The 8,821-nt window shown below is 36.8% G+C and overlaps 1 pseudogene; it reads left to right on the forward strand.

The window, feature by feature from the left end:
* Positions 1 to 1,272: 1,272 nt before the first annotated feature.
* On the forward strand, positions 1,273 to 1,919 carry LOC116418806 (annotated as a pseudogene).
* Positions 1,920 to 8,821: the final 6,902 nt, after the last annotated feature.

The following is an 8,821-nucleotide window of genomic DNA, read 5'->3' on the forward strand; positions in this document are numbered from 1 at the left end:
GGATTTTTAATGTGTGCTTTTGTTGTTGTTGAGTTTTGAGAGTTCTTTATATATTCTAGATATTAGTCCTTTGTTCAATATATGGTTTGCAAATATTTTCTCCTATTGTGTAGCTCATTTTTCATCCACTTACCAGATCTTCACAAAGCAACAGTTTTACATTTTGATGAAATTCAGTTTATCAATTTTTCCTTTCATAGATCATGCTTTCGATGTCAAGCCTAAGAATTCTTTGCCTAGACCTATATCTCAAATATTTTCTCCTATTTTTCTAAACTTTTAGTAGTTTTATGCTTTACATTTACTACATAATCTTTTATTTATTTTAATTAATTAATTGTATCTGGTAAAGGTTAAGATATTGCATTTCTCTGACAATTTTTTTTTTTTTTTTTTTTTTGAGACAGAGTCTTGCTTAGTCACTCAGGCTAGAGTACAATGGTGCTGTCACAGCTTATGACAGCCTCGAACTCCTGGGCTCAAGCAATCCTCCTGCCTCAGCATCCCAAGTAGCTGGGACTACAGGCAGGAGCCACTACACCAACATAGTTTTTCATTTTTGTATATAGACAGGGTCTTGCTATCTTACCCAGGTTGGTCTTGAACTCCTGGACTCAAGCAATCCAATCCAGTTTGAATTAACTTTTGCATAAGGCGTGAGACTTAGGTCAAGGTTCATTTTTATTTTATTGTCTTGCCTATGGATGCCCAATTGTTCTGTTTCACCATTGTTCAATTCACCATTTGTTAAAAAGGTTATTTTTCTTCCATTGACTTCTTTTTGTACCTCTTTCAAAAATCATTTGGGCAGACCGTGTGGGTCTTTTTCTGCGTTCTCTATTTTGTTCCGCTGATTTGTGTGTCCATTCCTCTGCTAGTACCACACAGTCTTGATTACTGTAGGTATATAACAACACTTGAAATAGGGCAGACTGATTTTCAATCACTTTATTCTTCTTTTTCAAGAATGTTTTAGGCGTCGGCGTCGCTCCTGCCCTGGAGCTCTAGGCCCGCGTTTCCCCGCGAGCCGTGGGTCAAGCGCCTGCGGCTAAGGGTGTGCGAGGAGCCTCCACCCGTTCTGCGTTGGGCCTGGCGTCGGGGTCGTTGTGTCCTGACAACCACTCCCGTACCCATTTCCGAGGCAGCAGGTGCAGCCGCTTTAGCCCTGAGCCGGCTCCGCGTCTGTCTGCTGGTCTCTGCTAAAGCCGACCCTTCTCTTCGCGGACCCCACGCCAAGCAGCGACCCGGAGCCGACACCTGGAGCGCCCGGCAATGGCGGCCTCGACGGCCTCGCAACCGCCCGTCAAGGGGATCCTGAAGGACAAGACCTCTAGGACCCCCTCTAGGGTGGCGTCGGCCGAACGGCCCCGCGGGAGTGTCCACGAGGAGCTGAGCAAAAAATCCTAGAAGTGGGATGAAATGAACATCCCGGCGACATGTCATCCAGCAGACAAAGACGATGGTTTAATGAAAATGGATGAACCAAGCCCTCCTTACCATAGTATGGTAGGTGATGATGAAGGTGCATGTAGTGATACAGAAACCACTGAAGCCATGGCACCAGATATCTTGGCTAAGAAAATAGCTGCTGCTGAAGACTTGGAGCCAAAGTATCGGGTTCAGGAACAACAAGGCAGTGGAGAGGAGGATAGCGACCTCTCATCTGAATGAAGAACAAGAAGAAAAGCGACAACTTGAATGAAAAGGAAGCGCCACTACAATGAAGGACTCAATATCAAACTAGCCGGACAATTTCAAAAGACCTACATGATGATGATGGAGATGAAGAAATGTTAGAGCCTGCAGGTGGAGAAAGCATGAATACGGAAGAATCAAATCAAGGATCTACTGTAAGTGACCAACAGCAAAACAAATCACGAAGTTCCTAGAAGAGATTTGTTCAACACTGCAATTGTTTGTTAGATACGAACCCAGTTGCTATAATACATTGCTTCTTGTTCTCCACAAATCATGACTTAAGTATCAAAATGCATACCGGTTATTATATATTCCAGTAATTAAATGATAACCTTAGAGACTGATTAGACTGAAATGAAAATGCCTGATATCTGTGTATATATGTATGTGTGTATATATATTATACACATACTTGTGCCTAGTACTTTACCACAAATACAGTGTAATACCATCAGTCCGAAACTGTATTGCTTTTGTAAAAACATTGGTTAACTTGTATATTATATAGCTTTTTATGCTTTAGAGGTTCAACAATATCTTTGGGGGGGAACTAATTTATTTTCATCATTCTAAATGTGGTGGTAGCTCTTATAAAGTTTGTTGATTTTTTAAAAATCAAAAGCCAGTTGAACAACAGGATATATAGGTTGATAAATCTTCAGGCTGAATAGTATTTTAACACTTGTCTTCAACTTGATTTGTCTGTTTAATTGAAAAGGATTGTAAGAGTTACTGTTACATTTTCTGGCCTACTACCTTTAAAATTCTTGTTGCGTTTCTTTGTGTTTACAAGGAAAGGACTGGACTTTTTCTCAATAAAACTAGCTTTTTTTTCTCACACATTATCAGGTTAAACTTGCACTGATGTCTGCTCTTTTTTTTTTTTTTTTTTTTTTTTTTGGTATGCTGGGCAGACTTCAGTTTTTTAAAATATAAGTATTGTAATGTAGCTGTCTCGGCATTCCCTTTAAATATCTGTCTTAACCTCCTGCTTTTATTTCCTACTCCTTTCCACACATATACACACAATCCTTTACCTTTTAAAGGATCATTAGGATTGTCACACATTAGGAAGTCTTTCTCTCATGTCATTTGCAGCAATATTGAAATTCTTATTTTGACCATCAATGTCTATTAATTCTTCTAATACATGAAGAAAATAGGTTAAGTAGCAGCAGCACCCCATAGGTAGGAAATACAGTTTAACTGCTGGATTTCTATACCTCTCTGATTTATAGCTTGCTAATTAAATTGCTATTATTAGTTTGCTTGGCTTAATTAGACTTAAGAAAACAACCAACTGAGGGTTTTTGTTTTTTCAGTTTCTTTTGCATGAGGAGAGAATTATATATAACCAGTGATACGATTATTCCTGAAGGTACAGACAGAAGTAAACCTGGGAACATTGTTTAATTTAAAAACTTTAATCCCTACTGTAAGGGAATACGATAATGTATACTATGACAAATGTACTTTATTCTTCTAACACAGTAAAGAATTACTTGGGAACTTTTTCCTGAAACTAAGTGCAGGAAAGCCCTGTGTGTTTTGGCTTCGTGATGGTTTCATTTCTAGCCATACAACTGATGGATTGTATATAATTTCTGTTAGTACCAAAATAATCTGTTATATGAACAGACTTCTAAAATAATTTCTGTATATTATATATGTAAGAAGTCTTTTATTGAACAGCTTATCTTCCACTTGCAAGTTTATGGAAATATCAATATGTCAAAATAAATAAAAAGTGGGAGAATTCTTTGTTGTTAGAAGAATGTGCTTATTATTTTGATTTATTAAATGGTATATAATCAAAGTACTGCTGATTTATAGGTGCAGTATTCTACTAAACACTTCAGCTTGTAATACCGCTGATTTAGAAACAAAACTGTTTATTTTTGCTTTCTGAATTTAGAATGCTGGGATTACCTGTTTAAGCCTGTTTTGGGGAATATAGAGATTAAGTGTGTACATACCTGTGCACATATATTCATGTACCCTCTGATTTTGGTTTTCTTGTTTTTGAGTTGTTAGAAAGTATCCACTTACTCTTCTTTTTGTAGAAGTAGCTGTTTTAGAGGGAAGAAAAGGATAAGACTTTACATAGTTTATTCTTTTTGTGTTTTCTACAAACTTTTTTGAATTTCAAATCACAAGCAAACTAATTTTCTGATTTTTAGAAAGTAGATGATGATTTCAGAGGAGTAAGACATGCTAAACAGCATGCTCGGTAGAATTTTAGGTAGTCAAATGCAACTGAGAAAAAGTATTTTCAAGTCATAAGTTGCTAATTGATATGCTATGAACTAGTCAAAATATGAACCATATGATTCAAGTTAGATTTTCCTCTAGAGATGGATCTGCAGGGATGACTACAATTTGGCATAATGGTGTAAATGAATTGTTAAGGGTGACTTTAAGTTGAAGATTAAAGCAAGATGCCATTTCCTCCATGTCTTTCATTTTGTTTCTATTTTTTCCCTTTAAGTTAGTATATACTACACGTACTGCAATAAAATATAATAATATGAAAAAAGAATATTTTAGATATTCTAGTTCCTTTGCCTTTCCATGTAAATTTTAGAATAATCCTACCTATAATCAACAAATCTTGCAAAAATTTTGATTGGAATTGTGTTAAACTTGTATATCAGTTTGGGGAGAATTGACATATTTACTATGTTGAGTCTTCCAATCCATGAACAGTATTGCTCTCTATGTAGATAGAGACTAAATAGATCTTTGATATCATTCACCAGCATTACATAGTTTTTAACTTGCAAGTCTTGCATGTTTTGTTAGATTTACACATAAGTGTTTCATGTATTTGAGTAATTGGAAATAATATATTTATATTTTTGGGCCAGGCACAGTGGCTAATGCCTGTAATCCCAGCACTTTTGGAGGCCGAGGTGGGCTGATCACGAGGTCAGGAGATCGAGACTTTCCTGGCTAACATGGTGAAACCCCGTCTCTACTAAAAATACAAAAAATTAGCTGAGCGTGGTGGCGGGTGCCTGTAGTCCCAGCTACTGGGAAGGCTGCGGCAGGAGAATGGCATGAACCCGGGAGGTGGAGCTTGCAGTGAGCCAAGATCATGGTACTGCACTCCAGCCCAGGTGACAGAGCGAGACTCCATCTCAAAATAATAATAATAATAAAAATAACAATATTTTTGGTATCACCTGTTCATTGTATGTAGGAATATAATTGATACTGGTTTGTTTGTCCTGTATTCTGTTAATTTGCTGAAATCACATATTCTAGAAGTTTTTCTGTAGATTCCTTGTGATTTTCTACATAGACAATCATGTCACTTACAAATGGGAACTGTTTATTTCTTACTTCACAATCTGTATGCCTATAATCTCCTTTTTCATGTCTATTGCACTGTCCAGAACTTCCAACACTGTGAATAAGAGTGGTGAAGAGTGGACATTCTTGCCTTGTTCCTGATTGTAGGTAGAAACTATTCAGTCTTTCAAAATGAAGTATGTTAGCCATAGGATTTTTGTAGATGATCTTTATCAAGTAAAGAAAGATATTATCTACTCCTGTATTTCTGCGATTTTAAAAAAATAATGAATGGGTGTTAAAGTAGGTTAAATACTTTTCATTAATTGATATGAACAAGTAAATTTTCCTCTTCAGCCTGTAATATGATGGATTACATTAATTACTTATGAATATCCAACCAGCTTTGCATCCCTGGGATAACTCTCACGTGGTCGTTGTATATAATTCTTTTTATATATTGGTAAATTCCACTTGCTAATGTTTAAAGATTGCTGCATCATGAGGAATATTAGTCTACAGTTTTCTTTTCTTCCCATTGTCATTGTTTGATTTTGGTATTGGGGTAATTCTAGCTTTATAAAATAAACTGGGAAATGCTTCCTCTGCTTCTGTTTTCTGGAAGAGATTGTTAATTGGTGTTAATTCTTCTTTAAATCTTTGGTAGAATGCCTCATTAAAACTATTTGTTCCTAAATATTTCCTTTTGTGAGTTTTTAAACTATGAATTCAATTTCCTTAGTAGGTATAGAAATTTTTGAATTAATTATTTATATTTAGTGAGTTGTGACACTTTATATTTTTTGAGAAAATGATCCATTTCATTTAAGTGTCAAATTTATGTGTGTAGAATTGTTCATAGTATTATTTTATTATCCTTTTGATGTCTGTAGAATCTTTGGTGATATCCCATTTCATTTCATAGCTTCTATCTGCTGTCTTCTTTTTTTCTTTCTGAGTCTTACTAGTGGTTTGCCAATTTTATTCATCTTTCAGAGAGCCAGCTCTTTGCTTCATTGATTTTTTTTGTTTTTGCTTTTGTTGTTCTGTTTTCAGTTTCATTGTTCTGCTGGCGTTTTATTTTGCTGTTCTTTTTCTAGATTCTTGAGGTGAGAGCTTAGATTATTGGTTTGAGACTTTTCCTCTTTTCCAATGTATGCAGTTAGTGTTTTAAATTTACTTCTCAAATGCAAATTAAAACCACAATGAAATGCCATCTCACGCCGGTCAGAATGGCAATTATTAAAAACTCAAGAAACAACAGATGCTGACAAGCTTGCGGAGAACTTTGTTTCTTTACATTGTTGATGGAATGTAAATTAGTTCAACCATTGTGGAAGACAGTGTGGCGATTCCTCAAAGATCTAGAACCAGAAATACCATTTGACCCAGCAATCCCATGACTGGGTAAATACCCAAAGGAATACAAATCATTCTGTTATAAAGATACACGCACGTGTATGTTCATTGCAATGCTATTCACAATAGCAAAGACATGGAATCAACCCAACTGCCCATCAATGACAGACTGGATAAAGAAACTGTACATATGCACCATGAAATACTATACAGCCATAAAAAGGAATGAGATCCTGTTGTTTGCAGAGACATGAATGAAGCTGAAAGCCATATCCTCATCAAACTAATGCAGGAACAGAAAACCAAACACCACATATTCTCACTTGTAAGTGGGAGCTGAACAATGAAAAATACATGGACACACGGAGGGGGAAAACACACACTGGGGTCTGTCTGGGGCAGGGGTGGGAGGAGGGAGAGCATCAGGAAAGATAGCTAATGCATGCTTGGCTTAATACCTAGGTGATGGGTTGATATGTGCAGCAAACCACCATGGCACACGTTTACCTATGTAACAAACCTGCACATCCTGCACATGTACCCTGGAACTTAAAATAAATTTACCTCTTATAACTACTATAACTGTATCCCACAAATTCTGATACAGCATATTTTCAATTTTGTTTAGTTGTGTTTATTGTGTGTATTTTTTAAAAGTTTCCTTGAGACTTCCTCCTTGACCCATGTATTTCTAAGTGTGTTGTTTTGTCTCCAAATGTTTAGAGATTTTCCTGTTATTTCTCTGTTGTTGATTTCTGGTTTGGTTCCATTGTGGTAGGAGAATACTTTCTTTATGATTTTATTTTAAAAATTTGTTGGTGTTTGTTTTATTGTCTTAGATATGGTCTATCTTGGCATATATTCTGTAGGCACTTAAAAAAATGTGTATTCTGGCTGGGTGTGGTGGCCCATGCCTGTAATCCTAGCACTTTGGGAGGCTGAGGTGGGTAGACCACCTGAGGTCAAGAGTTTGAGACCAGCCAAAGCAACATGGTGAAACCTCATCTCTACCAAAAAAAAAAAAAAAAAATTAGCCAGGCATGGTGGCGTGTGCTTGTAATCTCAGTTACTCAAGAGGCTGAGGCAGGAGAATTGCTGGAACCTGGGAGGCAGAGGTTGCAGTGAGCCGAGATTGTGCCATTGCACTCCAGTGTGGGCATTAAGAGCGAAACTCTATCTCAAAATAAATAAATAAATAAATGTGTATTCTGCCATGGAATACCATGCAGCCATAAAAAGAATGAGATCATGTCTTCTGCAGGGACACAGATAGAGCTGGAGGCCATCATCCTTAGCAAACTAATGCAGGAACAGAAAACCAAATACTGCATGTTCTCACTTATAAGTGGGGGCTAAATGATGGAACACCATAGAGAGGGAAAACACATACTGGGGCCTATTGGAGGGTGGAGGTTGGGAGGAGGCTGAGGATCAGACAAAGTAACTAATGGGTACTAGACTTAATTCCTGGATGATGAAGTAATCTGTACAACAAACCTCCATGACACTAATTTACCTATGTAACAGACCTGCACGTGTACCCCTGTGTAAAATAAAAGGAAAAAGAAAAAAAAAAAAAAAAGAAAATCTTGTGGAATCTACTAAAAGCAAGGAAAAAGAAAATAATGTATTTTTTTGTTGTTGATTGGAGTGTTTTGTAAATGTTGATTAGATCTTATTGTTTGATGTTGTTTATTCTGCTATGTTTTTTCTCAATTTTTGTCTATTTGTTTAATCAATTGTTGAGAGAAAACTATTGAAGTCTTCAACTATCATTGTTGATTTGCCTATTTTCTTTTCAGTTCTATCAGTTTTTGCTTTATGTAATTTGCAGCCCTGTTGTTTGGTGCATACATATTTAAGATTGCTGTGTCTTTTTGGTAGATTTACCCTTTTATCATTATATAGTGTCCCTACCCATTTCTAGTAATTTTCTTTGTTCTAAATTTATTTGATATTAATATAGCCACCCTTTATTTATTATTTTTGCCTGATATATGTTTTTCTATCCTTTAGCTTATGAACCACCTGTATCATTATATTTGAAGTGAGTTTATCATAAACAGCAAATACTTGACTTTTTTTTTTTGGGGGGGGGACGGAGTCCTGCTCTGTTGCCCAGGCTGGAGTGCAGTGGTGTGAAGTGGCATGATCTCAGCTCACTGCAACCTCCAGCTCCCGGGTTCAAGAGATTCTCCTGCCTCAGCCTCCTGAGTAGCTGGGCCTACAGGCGTGTGCCACCACAGCTGGCTAATTTTTGTATTTTTAGTAAAGACGGAGTTTCACCACGTTAGCCAGGATGGTTAACTCCTGACCTCGTGATCCACCTGCCTTGGCCTCCCAAAGTGCTGGGATTACAGGCATGAGCCACCGCACCCGACAGAGTCATATTTTTAAATCTATTCTGCCAAGCTTTGTCTCTTATAATTGATGTATTTAGGCCATTTATATTTCCTATAATATTGTTATG

This window comes from Piliocolobus tephrosceles, chromosome 5, assembly GCF_002776525.5.
Source record: "Piliocolobus tephrosceles isolate RC106 chromosome 5, ASM277652v3, whole genome shotgun sequence".
NCBI lineage: Eukaryota > Metazoa > Chordata > Mammalia > Primates > Cercopithecidae > Piliocolobus > Piliocolobus tephrosceles.